This window comes from Oryctolagus cuniculus, chromosome 11, assembly GCF_051225735.1.
Source record: "Oryctolagus cuniculus isolate XC-2025 breed Fujian yellow rabbit chromosome 11, ASM5122573v1, whole genome shotgun sequence".
Lineage (NCBI taxonomy): Eukaryota > Metazoa > Chordata > Mammalia > Lagomorpha > Leporidae > Oryctolagus > Oryctolagus cuniculus.
This window is the reverse complement of record NC_142877.1, coordinates 14,125,499-14,140,592: the sequence shown is the minus strand read 5'-3', so window position 1 is coordinate 14,140,592 and position 15,094 is coordinate 14,125,499. Positions and strand designations below refer to the sequence as shown.

The window sequence follows — 15,094 nt, the reverse complement described above, 5'->3', positions numbered from 1 at the left end:
GCCGTTGCTTCCCCATCAGCCCCAGTCCCTGGGTGTTGAAAGCAGAGCAGTACTTCATCGTCACCTGCATTGAGAAGGGAGGGTGACATGTGGCTTGCTTCATCCATTCCAGTCCAGGACTCCCTACCCTTGCAGCCAGAAAGTTCTTCCTTGGGTTTAACCCAGATCTCTTCATGCTGTCTTCTAAACCCTCAGGAAAAGAGGGGCCCTGTCTTGTGTGGCCTCACGTTACTTTTGGAATTCTAACACCTTGGCAGATTTATTTTGGAGGAAAAATTTATGGGTGATTTTTTCCCCCTAATTACATATTACACAGGCACTCTGATAAGGAACACAGACATCCCAGTGTTCTAACTGCTAGGCCAAATGCATGCCCCACGAACTTTTTTTCCTGGAAAAAAAAATCAAAAAACCCAGAAGCCGCTGTCATTTCTGTCTCTCATCCTGGACTTCCTCAAGGCCCCTCCCTCCAGGATTTTTAATCCATTTTCTCGATTACTGGATTTGGGATTTCCTTTGGGAGGAGAGACATGGATGTGTGAGTGTGTGTGTGTGTGTGGGGGGGTGGCACCAAATTTTTGTTGGAGTCCTTTGGAAAGTCTTTTGGCTTTGGAAATGTTGCAGATACAAACCCAGTAGCTGCAGACATTGGGTGAGAAGTAGGTTCTGAGGAGAGAAATCTGTGATAGTGAGAGGAGCTGAGAGGTGGACAGTATTTTTGAGGAAATGAGTCCTTACCCCCTTTTTCATGATATCAGCCCACCTGTAACTTATGGTTATAAGCCACCCAGTGGAACTCACCATTCTGCTTGGGCTGGTCTGAGTTGGATTCGGGGAATTTGCTACCAAATAGTACAGAGATTGGGATTGGGGATTTTCCCATCCTAAAGGGTGTAAGGGACTGAGTTGAGGTCAGGTAGAGGCAGAGGGGATCCCTCCATTCCGAGAAGAGCACCAAGTCCTTGTTGGGTGGCAAAGCTGTGGTTACCATCTTACCAGTTGGTTGCTTGTGCTCAGATCATCTGTGTGGCAGGTCTGTAGCCTGGGGGTTAAAGAACAAATGGTAGAATGTTGAGGTGTCTTGGCCGTTTCTTCCTCTGGCTTTTTATTAGGAAGCTTTTAAAAATAAAACTTGCCATTCCATGTTTTCCCATGAACTTTATGAAACAAGACTATGTATTTGAAAAGTAGTTACAGAGAATGGGGGAGGAGGGAGGGAGAAAGGGAGGAAGAGAGAGAGAGAGAGAGAATCTTCCATCTGTTGGTTCACTCTACAGCTGGAGCTAGGACAGGCCAAAGGCTGAAACCAGGAGCCTGGAACTCCATCTGGGTCTCTCATGTTGGTGGCAGGGGCCCAAGTACTTGGGCCATCTTCTGCTTTTCCAGGTGCATTAGCAGAGAGCTTGATTGGAAGTGGTGCAACCAGGACATGAACCAGTGCCTGTATGGGATGCTGGCAATGCAGGTGGTGGCTTAACCCACTGAGGCCCAATGCTGGCCCTATTATGAAGTTTTTAAACCCCCAGAAAAGTTGAAAGAACAGAACTATGGCAGCTGTGTATTTAACATTTGTATTTGAAAATTATCTATTATTATTTAAAATGATTAACAGTTTGGGATATCTGTATTTGTTGAAATATTTGAAAGTAAATTGTATATGTTACGTCCCTTCTTCCTCTTTTTTTTAAAGATTTTTTATTTATTTATTTGACAGAGTACAGACGTGAGAGACAGAGACAGAGAGAAAGGTCTTCCATTTGATGGTTCACCCCCAAAATGTCCGCAATGGCCAGAGCTACGCCAATCTGAAGCCAGGAGCCAGGTGCCTCTTCCTGGTCTCCCATGTGGGTGCTGGGGCCCAAGCACTTGGGCCATCCTCCACTACCTTCCAGGGCCACAGCAGAGAGCTAGACTGGAAGAGGAGCAACTGGGACTAGAACCCGGTGCCCTTAGGGGATGCTGGCACCACAGGTGGAGGATTAACCAAGTGAGCCACGCAGGCCCCTTGTCCCTTCTTCCTAATGGATCAGTATGCAGGCTCTAAGAATCAGGACATGTTGCCGTTATCGTATCCAATCATATGGCTGTGAGACCTGTGTGCCTTTCTCAGCCAGCTCATAATTAAGCTTCCCTAATCATTCCCCCAAATTGGCAGCTGATTTTTGTTGCTATTTCTTTGTTTTAAAAACCCTTGTAAATTCTACATATGAAAGACTGTGATAAACGCTCCATATGTAGTTAAAATAAGCGTTGCTGAACCTACAAATTTAGAACCAAACCTTAGCGTCACTGCTTCAGAAGTGACCACTATCTTGAACTTTCTGTTCACCATTCTCATGTGTCACTCTCACTCTGTGGCCTCTTCAGGTTCACGTGCTGTTGAACTTCACAGAAACACAGTTGTGCTCTAAACATTCTTTTGTGGTTTCTGTATTTTGCGTAACACTTTTTTATTGTGGTAAGAAATGCGTACCATGAGACAGAACACGTATGGCAGTGCACGGCACAACCGCCCAGCAGGTCTCTAGGACTTTTCCATCTTGCACGACTGAAATTTTGTACACACTGAGGAGCAGCTCCTCATCTTCCTTCCCCACAGCCCCTGAAAACCACCATTCTATTTTCTGTTAAGAGAACTTGACTATTTTGACCCCTCGCCTAAGTTTCTCATGTGGGTGTCAGTGCCCCAAGTACTTAAGTCATCAGCTGCTGCCTCCCAAGGTGTGCATTAGCAGGATGCAGTATCAGAACAAAGCAGCCAGGACTTGAAGCAAATACTGCAATATGGGATGTGTGTGTCTCTAGTGGGAATCTAATTGTGCTAAAAGCCCACACCTTATAGTAGCCTTATTGTAACTCCCTTCTATGTGATTGGCTTTTTCTCTTTCAAGATCTTTCTCATTGATTTTAACTTTGTTTATATCTTCAAATAATCTTTTGACCTTTCTGGTTTTTATTTTATTTTTTATTATTTTTTAAAATATTTACTTATTTATTTGAAAGGCAGCGTTACAGAGGTAGAGGCAGAGAGAGACAGAGAAATCTTCCATCCGCTGGCTTGCTCCCCAAATGGCTGCAATGGCTGGAGCTGGGCCAATCTGAAGCTAGAAGCTCAGAGCCTCCTCTAGGTCTCCCAGGTAGGTGCAGTGGCTCAAGGACTTGGGCCATCTTCCACTGATTTCCCAGGCATAGCAGAGAGCTAGATTGGAAGTGGAGCAGCTAGGACTTGAACCGGCTACCATATGACATGATGGAACTGCAGGTGGTGACTTTACTCACTATGCCACAGCACTGGTCCCCTTGACCTTTATATATCTGAATATTTATATCTTTCCTATGTTTGGAAAGGCTTTCTGCCTTTTTTTCTTTAAGTACAGTTTTGACCCTTTGTCTTCTTTAACTCCTAAGACTTGGATATTTGCTTTTTTGATATTGTTCCAGAAATCTCACTAGCTTTCTTCATTTCTTTTAGTTCTTTCTTTTTCTCTGCTGACTATTTTTCAAAAAACATCCAAATCCAGATTTTTTCTTCTGCTTGATTGATTAGATTGTTGATGGTTTCTATTATATTTTTCATTTCATTCATTGTGCTTTTCAGCTCTAGAATTTCTGCTGGATTTTTTTTTTAAGATTTATTATTTATTTGGAAGTCAGAGTTACACAGAGAAGGAGAGGCAGAGAGAGAGAAGTCATCCATCCACTGGTTCACTCCCCAAAGGGCTGCAATGGCCAGAGCTACACTGATCCAAAGCCAGGAGCAAGGAACTTCTTCCAGGTCTCCCATGAGGATGCGGGGCCCAAGGACTTGACCATCTTCTACTACTTTCCCAGGCTGTAGCAGAGAGCTGGATCAGAAGTGGAGCAGCCAGGACTTGAACTGGCACCCGTATGGAATTCTGGCAGAGCAGGCAGCAGCTTTACCTGCTATGCCACAGCACTGGCCCTGAATTTTATTTCTAAAAAATCAATCTCTCTTTAAAATTTATAGTTCTGTTTATTTATTATTTTCATGATTTTGTGAATTGTTTAAGTTCACTGAGCTTCCCTATAAATAATTATTTTGATTTTTTTCCCGGCAGTTTGTATTTCTGCTTTCTTCTGGGTCAGCTACTGGGATATTATTGTGGGTATTTTGGTGTTGTTATATCTCATTTTTAAATTATTTCTTTTTGCCCTAAGTTGATATCTATATACATTTGAAGAAGTTGGGGCTGTTAAGACTGGCTTTGTGTGGTACAACCCATCACCAATCTGTTCAGAGTAGGTGGGCCTGGTACTTGGGTATGTGGGGTTGAGAGTTGGGCCTATATTCACAGGAAACAGCCTGGAGCCCGAGTCAACAGGTAGTGACCTGGTAATGGATGGGCCTTGATCCTGAGTCTGTAGGAGCTAGATGGTCAATGGGATGAGTTTGTGCCTGGATCTTCTGGTGTGAGTCTGGAGCCTAAACTCATGGAGGTGGCCTGACCCAGAATAGTCTTGGCTTTCTGCTGTGTTGCTCCAATCCTTCTTCTTCACATGGATTTGCTGTGTGTGTCTGTCCTTTACGGCATTCTTATTACCCTCATAATGGATTAAAGGCATAACCTAATCTGGTATGATATCATATTAACTAATTATACCTGAAAGAACCATATTTACCAATAAGGTCACATTCTGAGGTCTGGACATTGGGATTGAACATATGTTTTTGGGAGGTAACCCAATTCAATCCATAATAATTCACCTGGTAGCCTCCCCAAATTTATATCTTTCCCACATATAAAATGTTACTCCATCCCAACATCCCCATTTCATAATCAACTCTAAGTTGAAGAGCTCAGTTACTATCATCTAGAAAAGGAAAGATACTCTGCGTTTGGCCAATCCTGGGAAAATTACTCTCCAGCTGTGAACCTGTGAAAGCAGCCACATTATCTACTTCTAAAATCCAATGATGGGATAAATACAGAATAGATATACCACTTTTTTTTTTTTTTTTTTTGACAGGCAGAGTGGATAGTGAGAGAGAGAGAGAAAGGTGTTCCTTTTGCTGTTGGTTCACCCTCCAATGGCCACCGCGGCCGGCGTGCTGCGGCTGGCGCACCGCGCTGATCCGAAGGCAGGAGCCAGGTTCTTCTCCTGGTCTCCCATGGGGTGCAGAGCCTAAGCACTTGGGCCATCCTCCACTGCCTTTCCGGGCCACAGCAGAGAGCTGGCCTGGAAGAGGGGCAACCGGGAAAGAATCCAGCGCCCGACTGGGACTAAAACCTGGTGTGCCGGCGCCACTAGATGGAGGGTTAGCCTATTGAGCCACGGCGCCGGCCCGATATACCACTTCTTAAAAGGAGAAATTGGAAGGAAAAAAGGACTCAGCATCTCAAGCAATCTAGAACTCAGTAGGGCAAATTCCATTGGGTTTTAAGGACTGAGAATCCATGATCTATCCTCTTGACCCCCATAGCTGATGGCCTCACCCCCTGCACCCATCACAGTGATGACCCTGCTGTCGGTAAATGAGGTGTTAGCCTCTCTGGAATCAAGGATACAGTGTCTCTTCCCCGTGGGTCTGTGCCCTCTGGGCTGGTGGTGGCAAGGCAGGCCTCTTGTCCTAAAACCAATCTCAGGGTCATTCTTCGTTTTTCCTCAAGGATCAAACATATTCTCAGCCCAACAGCTCTGTCAGCCTATTTCCTGCCTACAGAATCACAGAAGTGTGACAGTCTAAGCTAAGGCTTAAGTTGGTGAGTTCCTACTGAGATGATTGATTATCTACAATCTATTATCTGTAATTCCAGCATGCATACCGCCAACCGCCTCTTTTATTGAACGCTTACACTCAGGGCTATTACCCCCTTCCCTAAATGCTACCTCCTGACTGACAGAGGTGCTTCTCTAGGTGGCTCCTAATGGCAAGGTGCACCATACTCCTCTTGAGATCTGTGAGGACATACTGTCTTTCCAGCAGCTGTCATCTCCAGATGTGTCGGCCTCGCCACACCTAAATAATAATAATGAAATCTTGGAGCCAGTGCTGTGGTGTAGCAGGTTACATTTCTGCCTGCAGTACTGGCATCCCCATATGAGTGTGGGTTCAATTCCTGGCTGTTCTAATTTTGATCCAGCTCCCTGCTAATGTGCCTGGGAAAACAGCAGAAGATGGCCCAAGTCCTTGGGCCCCTATACCCACATAGGATATCTGGAAGAAGCTCCTGGTTCCTGCCTTCAGATCAGCTCGGCTCCGGCCACTGCGGCCATCTGGGGAGTGAACCAGCGGATAGAAGACTCTTTCTTTGCCTCTGCTTCTCTGTAACTCTGCCTTTCAAATAAATAAATAAATAAATCTTTAAAACAGAACAAAACATTGCATCCAAAACTACAGGTGCCCTCATTGGAAACAATCAATGCAAGTCCCATGAGCCTGATTCCTCCGGAGAATGGGGTTTTGAAGGGAGCCTGAATCCCTCTTCCAGCGCTCTCTTGACTCTGGCACAAGTTTTGCCACTGTGACGCCGTCTGCCCCGAGGCTCTAAGCAGAGCTGAGCACTTGCGGTGCCATGCCCTTGAACTTCCAGAATTGTGAGCTAGATAAATCCCTATTAAGTACTCGGCTTCAGGCACTGTGTTACGACAACAGGAAACAAATTAATGCACACTGCTTTATTTCTCTGTTTCATTTTCCACATCAACAAGCATTTAACTCTTGAGAAACTGAAGTCCTGGCGCTGGGCGGGCACCCAAGCACCGGAGACCAGCTGTCCACGTCTGAGCCTGCAGCACCAGCGTCTCAGGCCCGCGTGGCAAGGGGTTTCCACCTTAGGAGAGAAGAGAGGATCAGAGGCACCGGGGCATGGCGTCGGGCCCAGGCCACTGTGCCTGGGATCTGCGAGGCCTCCCCGCCCGGGGCCCTGGGGGTGCTGTGGGCTCCAGGGACTGGGGGCAGGGGCTCCCGGACGCCAGCCGAGGGTCCACCTCAGATGAGGCAGGTGCCCTGCGGAGGGCGGCCTGGCGCCCCTCGGTGAGCCGGTGAGCGGGCCGGCGCCCCCCGGGCCTCCCTCCCGGTGCTGTGAGTTCCGTCCGGCCGGCGGGCGGGCGGGCGGCGGCGCTGCTCACCTCAGTCCAGCGACAGCCAGGGCTCCATGCACTGGCGCCGGCACTGGTAGAAGCAGCACTTCTTGGCCCCCCTGCAGCCCTGATCGCGCCGGCACGAAGGGAACAGCGTGAACGGGCACTCGGGGAAGAACTCGGGGCAATACCCGGGCTTCGGGTCGGCTGCAGAGAAACGCCGCGGGGTGAGCCCCGGGCCGCGCCGCCTGCCCCCCAGCCCGGCGCCACCCGCGGCTCCTGGCCCTACCGGCTCTCCTCATGACTCCAGGCTGGACCCCGGGGAGGCAGAGGAGGACGCACAGGGCGAGCAGGGAGGCGCGGCTCGGCCTCATAGCGTTCGCGCCAGGAACGCGGGCTCAACGGCTCCCCTTCGCTGAGGCGGGGCCGCCCGCAGGGGGCGCTGCGGTGCCGGGGCAAGAGGAAGTGCCCGTGTTTGACCCGGAAGTGCTGGCTGTCCCCTTCCCCAGGAGGAGACCCTGGGAGCAGCCCTGAGGGGGACTCGTGAGAGCCCCCATGAACAGGCTTCCTCAGGATGTCACAGGCTGGCTCGGCCCTCCATGGTTCCTGATTTACACAGCGGATTTTGAGGCCATCATAGGTGGGTTTTAAAAAACAAAGACAAAAGTGGATTCATGTTTATTTTTTAAAAAATCACGTTTTAGGTAGCGGATACAGAAAAACCTTGCAAACATGATTTAAAATCTATCACAGACCTGTAAGAGTTGAATTGCTTAAAAGGTGACAATAACTCTTAGTTTTTATATTTTCCTTTTCTCAATTTTAAACTAAATATTATGTTACCAACAATTTAAAAAAACATTATTCTATTACCTAAATAACAATACCGAATACCAGAGATCACAGGCAGAAATACAACGTTAGTTAAGTGTAATATCCACCGTTTGTGAAGCACCTACTGTGTGCGAGGGACTTAGCAATCATTTCTATATCTTTAATTTAAAAGCCTTTCAAAAGTTAACAGAATTGTATATGCTTTTGTATAGTATAATGTTTTGATATATATATATTGTGAAATGACTAAATTGATGAATTAGCATCTGTCTTACCCCAAATAGTTTTTATTTTGGTGAGAACACTTAAAATCTACATTTTCAGTTTTTTGTTTAAGAAAACTATGTATCATTAACTTTATATTGTACAGATTTCTTGAGCTTATTCCTCCTATCTGAAATTCTGTATCTTTTGGCCAATATTTACCCATTCCCTTTCCCTTCCAACCCAACCTCTGATAACCAGTATTCTACTCTCAAATTCTATGAGCTCAACTTTTTAAATTTCACATGTAAGTGAGATCATGCACTATTTGTCTTTCTGTGCCTGATTTACTTCACTTAACACAATGTCCTCTGGGTTCATCCTTTTTGCAGCAAATGTCAGAATTTTTTCTTTATAAAGGTTAAATAGTATTCCACTGTGTATGTGTTACACGAAGCAATTCAATTAGTTACACGAAGCAATTCAAAGATGGTGCCCAGAGGAAGTAAGGTGGGCGGAATCCAAAGTTGTTTACCACCAAAGCTAATTGGCCATGCAACATCAGGGGAGGCAACAAAACTAGTAACAAGTGTATAGACATATGGCTAGTCCTATGAAAATCGCCCCGCAAATGATCTTTTAAGTGATTGGTTGGTCCTTATGCCCTGCCCCAGTGACTCTACAGTTTTGTCCTATAAAAGAGTCTGTTACGTGGAAAATAAACGAGTCCCTGCTTGACTTGGCTCTGCGCTGCCTCTGATGGTCTCCGGGATCTGGAGGCTGGGGAATGGGCGAGTGGCGCACTTACCTTTCCTCGGGCCCAGTCCATCCTCCTACGAGTGGACTAAGACCCTGCATGTGTATATACCGCAGTTTTGAAAATCTCTTCACCCACTGATGCACACTTAGGTTGATACCATATCTTGGTTATTGTGAATAATGCTGTGGAGGATGGGGGAGAGTCATAATGACTTTGATGTACTGGCTTCATTTCCTTTGGATATATACCCACTAGTGGGATTGTTGGACCTGATTCCTTTTCCTTTTTTATTATTATTAATTTTAAATTTATAAAACAAAAATTGTGAGTTAGCACTACAGTATAATAGTGTGGAGCACATGGGAGTGCGGGTACATGCTGATTTTGATACACTAGGTTCATTTATTTCGGGTATATACCCAGTAGTGGAATTGACGGATCATATGGCAGTTCCTTTTTTTCTCCCCCATAATTATTTGTTTGAAAGGCAGGTTGATAGAAAGAGAGAGAGGGAGAGACAGCATATGGCAGTTATGTTTCCAGTTTTTAGAAGATATGTCCATACCGTCTTTCACAGTGACTACACTAATTTGCATCCTACCAGCAATGTCTATGAGTTCATCTTTCTCCACATCCTCACCAGCATTTCTTGATGTCTTGTCTTTTTGGTCATAGCCATTCTCACAGGGGGAGGTGATAGCTCATTGTGGTTTTAATTTGCATTTTCCTGATGTGATATTAAGCATTTATTTATATTTATTGGCCATTTATATTTCTTTCTTTCTTTTTTTTTTTTTTGACAGGCAGAGTGGATAGTGAGAGAGAGAGACAGAGAGAAAGGTCTTCCTTTGCCGTTGGTTCACCCTCCAATGGCCGCCACAGCCGGCGCGCTGTGGCCGGCGCACTGCGGCCGGCGCACTGCGGCCGGCGCACTGCGCTGATCCGATGGCAGGAGCCAGGTACTTATCCTGGTCTCCCATGGGGTGCAGGGCCCAAGCACTTGGGCCATCCTCCACTGCACTCCCGGGCCACAGCAGAGAGCTGGCCTGGAAGAGGGGCAACCGGGACAGAATCCGGCGCCCCGACCAGGACTAGAACCCGGTGTGCCAGCGTCTCAAGGTGGAGGATTAGCCTAGTGAGCCACAGTGCAGGCTTTTTTTTTTTTTGTAATTTTTAAAAAAGTATTTATTTATTTATTTGAAAGAGTTACACAGAGAGAGGAGAGGCAGAGAGAGAGGTCTTCCATCCAATGGTTCACTCCCCAATTGGCTGCAATGGCCAGAGCTGTGCCGATCCAAAGCCAGGAGCCAGGAGCTTCTTCCGGGTCTCCCACGTGGGAGCAGGGGCCCAAGGACTTGGACCATCTTCTGCTGCTTTCCCAGGCCATAGCAGAGAGCTGGATCAGAAGTGGAGCAGCCGGGTCTTGAACCGGCACCCATATGGGATGCTGACGCCCATATGGGATGCCGATGCTTCAGGCCAAGGCATTAACCCGCTGCACCACAGCGCTGGCCCCACACTGCCCTAATTTTTAAAGTGTCTATTTGTTTATTTAAAAGTCAGAAACACGCACACACACTTGCAGTAGGAGGGAGCGCCTATCTGTTGGTCCACTCAGGATGCCCAAATTGGTCTGAAGAAGGAAGCTGGGAATTCTATCCAGGTCTCCAATGTGGCTGACAGGAACCCAGCTATTTGAGTCATTACCATTTCCTCCTCGGGTCTACATTATTAGGAAGTGGAGTCAAGAGCTGAGTACTGAACCCAGGTACTCTCCTGTGTGATGCAGGCACATTAGTTGGCATCTTCAATGCTAAGCTAAACATTCTCTTTCATCCTTCAGTTTTTTTTAAACAAATGAATAAAGATGACAGTTTTCTAAGCATGTAGAAAAAACACAAAGTAAAACCATGACAAGTAGAAAATTTGAAAATATCAACTTAGAGATAAATAGAGAAAGGTAAGCAATTGCACACGGAAAAGCACTGGCATCAGATGCATTCACAGGTAAATTCCACTGATTTCTCAGTCTTATAGTTCCAGTACTCTACAGATTGTTCCAGAATACTGCAAAAGAAAGAAAACCCCTCAATTCATGTAAGGAAGCAAATATAATTCTGATACCTAAACCAGATAAAGATAGTGCATAGAAGAAAGATACAGACAATATAGCTTATGAATATAAATGCAAAAATTCTTTTTTAAAAAGATCTATTTATTTGAAACAGTTGCAGGGAGTGAGGGAGAGACAAAGAGAGCATCCATCCACTGGTTCACTCCCAAGATGGCCACAGTGGCCAGGGCTGGACCGGGCCAAATCCAGGAGCTTCTTCCAGGTCTCCCATGTGGGTAGCAGGACCCAAGCACTTGGGCCATCTTCTGCTGCTTTTCCCAGGCCATTAGCAGGGAGCTGGATCAGAAATGAAGCAGCCAGGACAAAAACCAATGCTCACTGGGATGCAGGCATTGCAGGAGGCAGCTCTACCCACTACACCACAACACCGGCAAAAATTCTTATGTCACCAAACAGAATGAATTCTACTACATTAAGAACATAATACGGCCGGCGCCGTGGCTCAATAGGCTAATCCTCCACCTTGCAGCGCCAGCATACCAGGTTCTAGTCCCTGTTGGGGTGCCGGATTCTGTCCCGGTTGCCCCTCTTCCAGGCCAGCTCTCTGCTATGGCCTGGGAGTGCAGTGGAGGATGGGCCAAGTGCTTGGGCCCTGCACCCCATGGGAGACCAGGAGGAAGCACCTGGCTCCTGGCTTTGGATCAGTGCAGTGCACCGGCCGCAGCGCGGCGGCCATTGGAAGGTCAATCAATGGCAAAAAGGAAGACCTTTCTCTCTGTCTGTCTCTCCCTCACTGTCCACTCTGCCTGTCAAAAAAAAAAAAAAACAAAACACATATACACCATGAGCAGCTTCAAAGTTGGCTCAACATGATGAAATTCATTCATAGAATATATGATATTAATAAATCTAAGTAAAAATATCATTCTTTTCACAGATGTAAAAAAGCTATTGATGAAACTCAAGATATATTCATGATAAAATGTTCCATGAAATAGAAATTGAGGAACACATACACATATGTATATATAAATATAAATATAAACACAGAGGTATTTTGAAAAGTTTGTGGAAAATAGAATTAAAAGATAAATTTATTTTAGTGCAAGATTTAAAAATTTTTTTCCATAGTTTTTCACAATATGCATTTTCCACAAGCTTTGTAAAGCCCCTTCATATATGAGTATATGTACACATTAGTCTTTTTTTGTTTTACAAATTTTATTTATTTGAAAGGCAGAGAGAGAGAGAGAGATAGATCTTCATCCACTGGTTCACTCCTCAGTTGGCTGCAACAGCCAAGGCAGGGTCAGGCCAAAGCCAAGAGCCTGGAACTCATCCAGGTCTCCCACTTGGTGCAGATACCCACGGACTTGGTTCATCTGCTGCTTTCCTAGGCACATTAGCAGGGAGCAGGATCAGAAGTGGAACAGTTGGGTCTTGATCTGGCATCCGTCCAGGATTCTGGTATTGCTGGCATTGCTTCACCCATTGTTCCATAACGCTGGTCCCAATTATAAATGCTTTACAAGGGGCCAATGCTGTGTGTAGCAGGTAAAGCCACCACCTGCAGTACGGGTATCCCATAGGGATGCTAGTTCGAGTCCCGGCTGCTTCTCTTCCAGTCCAGCTCTCTGCTATGGCCTGGGAAAGCAGTGGAGGATGGCCCAAGTGCTTAGGGCCCTGCATCCACGTGGAAGACCTGGAAGAAGCTCCTGGCTCCTGGCTTCGGATTGGCGTGGCTCCAGCCATTGTGGCTGTTTGGGGAGTGAATCAGCAGATAGAAGACCTCTCTCTCTCTCTCTCTGCTTCTGCCTCTCAAATAAATAAATAAATCTTTAAAAAAAAATAAATGCTTTATAAGAGATCAAAACTGTGGATGTCCAAAGTCTTGGAACAGTCATGATTAAAATTTTTGATGAAAATTTCATATTAAACAAAGAAATTTAGTTATTTTTATTGCATACAGCATTTTTAAAAGATTTATTTATTTACTTGAAAGCCAGAGTTACACTGAGAGAAGAGAGGTAGAGAGAGAGAGAGAGAGAGAGAGAGACTGAGAGAGTGATCTTCCATCTGATGGTTCACTCCCCAATTGGCCGCAATGGCCAGAGCTGCGCCGATCTGAAGCCAGGAGCCAGGAGCTTCTTCCAGGTCTCCCACACGGGTGCAGGGGCCTAAGCACTTGGGCCATCTTGTACTTAGGCCATAGCAGAGAGCTGGATAAGAAGTGGAGCAGCCAGGTCTCAAACCAGTGCCCATATGGGATGCCAGCGCTTCAGGCCAGGGCGTTAACCTGCTGCGCCACAGCGCCGGCCCCTGCATGCAGCATTTTTTTTTTTTTTTGACAGGCAGAGTGGACAGTGAGAGAGAGAGACAGAGAGAAAGGTCTTCCTTTGCCGTTGGTTCACCCTCCAATGGCCGGCGCGGCCGGCGCGCTGCGGCCAGCGCACCGCGCTGATCCGATGGCAGGAGCCAGGAGCCAGGTGCTTCTCCTGGTCTCCCATGGGGTGCAGGGCCCAAGCACCTGGGCCATCCTCCACTGCACTCCCGGGCCACAGCAGAGGGCTGGCCTGGAAGAGGGGCAACCGGGACAGAATCCGGCGCCCCGACCGGAACTAGAACCTGGTGTGCCGGTGCCGCTAGGCGGAGGATTAGCCTAGTGAGCTGCGGCGCCGGCCACTGCATGCAGCATTTTAAGATAAAAATCATAGTTGAAAGCACCACATAAGGACCATTAGACTTTTTAAAACAATATTTAGGCTGTCTACATCAATATATGTATAAATATCATTGTGAAATAGTAGTCACTCATTTAGCAGAGTGATTTAATTAGTTATAAAGTGATCATTTAAAAGAATTTAAATGGAGATTATGAAAAAATGTCTTAAGTCTGATTCCCTGATAATAACGTAAGACTGTGCAAGAAATACAGCATTAAACAGAGGCCATCACAGCCTCTGTTTACAAAAAGTACTTTGATAAGGACATGTACTTTTCCTCAGTTTTGCCTTTATAAACTTCTCTGCCTCACTTTCTTTTAATATGTTTATAATATTTAGTATTTTAATATTTATAAGTTTACTATGACATGCATATTCCCATTACAGTGTTTGACTAGTCCCAAATAAATGTTATTATTTTTGGAGACTCTCTCTCTCTCTGATTGTTGATTTTAGTTGTGGTTTCAATGTTGAATGTAGCCCAGAGGTCTGGGTGGAAGGCTTGGTACATAAAGTGGCACTCCAGGGAGGCAGTGGAAACTTTAGGAGGCGGGGCTGCATGGGAGGTGCTTATGCCATTTAGGGTGGGCTCTCCAGAAGGTAGGTCTCACAGCAGCGTGGTGAGAACCACACAGACCCTCTGCCCATCCTACTCGGCTGTGTGATTCCTCCTCTGCACTGTATCTGTTGTCAGCTGTAGGCCCTTTGCAAGAGCCAAAGCCTGTAGCAGACAACTTGGACTTGGAATCTCTAAAACTGTGAACAAAGTAGAGCCTCCTTTCTTTATGTTAGCTCCCTCAGGTGTTTTGTAACAGTAATGAAAAGCTGACTAATGCAAGACTGCAGTTCTTGACTGATGATTGGATTTCCTTTGTGAAGCCCTAGGAATGGGGCTTCTCCTCCTGCCCCTGTTCTGCCATGTGCACAGGGAGAGGTTCCTCTGCCGTTCCCGTTCCCCAGAGTTTCCTGGAGCCCAGAAGTCACCAAAACCAGAAACACATGGGGCAGAAGAGAGCCTTTTTGCTTGGAAGTGAACGAGAGAGCTAGTCCCAGGCTTGGGCATCCTGAATGGGAGGGAAAACTGGCAGAATGCAGAGGGGAGTGCTACAGGGACTTGGGATCAGAAGGGAGCCCACAGCCCTGGGCCTGTGACAGGTGCAGCGGGGACAGGCTCCACCTGGTGGAGAGAAGAGAATCAGAGGTGTGGCTCAGCCGGCCAAGCCCTTGGAGGCAGTGAGAGGACAGGCTCATCCCTCTCAGCTCTGAGGTTGCAGCCTCTAGGAGCTGTCACTGTCTTCATCGCCTCCCATAGCCTCCCTCCGCCCTCCTGAGATGGTACCCCACTGTTCAGTCTTCTGTGTCTCAGGATTCTCCACTTCCTCCACGTGGTGTCACCTCACAAGAGCTTGTGCAGCACTTCATGTGCCCTGGGCAATCTGTCCCTCCCAGCAGTGG

General features: G+C 46.6%; 2 long non-coding RNA genes across 2 annotated transcripts in view; one reads left to right on the top strand and one right to left on the bottom strand.

Moving 5' to 3' along the window:
* LOC138844287 (uncharacterized) overlaps positions 1–15,094 on the top strand; it is an 81,130-nt gene that overhangs the window by 10,742 nt on the left and 55,294 nt on the right. The window lies entirely within an intron of this gene.
* LOC127490947 (uncharacterized) lies at positions 6,625–7,508 on the bottom strand. The gene is made up of 3 exons (XR_007919314.3): positions 7,334–7,508; positions 7,093–7,251; positions 6,625–6,794 (listed from the first exon to the last, which is right to left on the bottom strand). It is a non-coding gene; the product is annotated as an uncharacterized LOC127490947 (long non-coding RNA).